This window comes from Octodon degus, unplaced genomic scaffold, assembly GCF_000260255.1.
Source record: "Octodon degus isolate 3935 unplaced genomic scaffold, OctDeg1.0 scaffold00048, whole genome shotgun sequence".
NCBI classification, from domain to species: domain Eukaryota; kingdom Metazoa; phylum Chordata; class Mammalia; order Rodentia; family Octodontidae; genus Octodon; species Octodon degus.
The window spans coordinates 10,200,635-10,201,377 of record NW_004524624.1 but is presented as its reverse complement, the minus strand read 5'-3'; the positions used below and the strand labels follow the sequence as shown (position 1 = coordinate 10,201,377).

Genomic DNA, 743 nt, shown 5'->3' with positions numbered 1-743 from the left:
TTTTTTTTTTTTTTTTTTTTAAGACAGGGTCTCCCTAGGAATTTCAGGCTGACTTTCAGCTTACTTTGTATCCCAGGCTGGTCTCAAACTTTTGACAATCCTGCCTCCGCCTCCTGAGTGCTGGGATTACAGGCTTGCGCTACCACATCCTTTTTTTTTTTGGTACATGGAATGGAATTTACAACCTAATGTTTGCTCTCCTGCTGAGCTACTGGGGTCCACGATTTAATTCTTAAGAGCCAAGGTGGTCGCTCACAGCTGTAATCCCAGCACCTGTGACCAAACAGGAGGATCACAAATTCAAACCCAGCCTAAACAATTTGGTAATTCAGACTATCTCAAAATAAAAGTGCTGAGGATATAACTCAGTTGGAAGGCAATGGGTTCAATTACTAAGACAAAGTAAGAAAAAAATTTGAGAACAGTCTTCTGCTTTGCCAAGTCACCAAAGGGTTCTGACTGGCCCAATACCGTAGTCTCAGTTGCTAGGGATAATAGGGAGGGGAAAGGCAATAAAGGCTCATTTTGCTGGGTTTTGTCTTTCTCCTATGTGCTCCTTACCCCATCCATACTGGGGAATTAAATGTAGGGTCTTTACACTGAGTTCTATCCCCACCACTATAAGGCAGGTTCTTACTAAGATTCCCAGGCAGGATTAAAAGTTAGGGTCTCCGTTTCAGCAGCCTCCGAGAGTATTAGAATTATAGGTGTGTATCACATCTGGCTCCCAATACTATGGATAT

The 743-nt window shown here is 42.7% G+C and overlaps 1 protein-coding gene across 1 annotated transcript in view; it reads left to right on the top strand.

Moving 5' to 3' along the window:
- Window positions 1–743, top strand: part of CUNH1orf56 (chromosome unknown C1orf56 homolog) — a 4,219-nt gene that overhangs the window by 2,843 nt on the left and 633 nt on the right. The window lies entirely within an intron of this gene.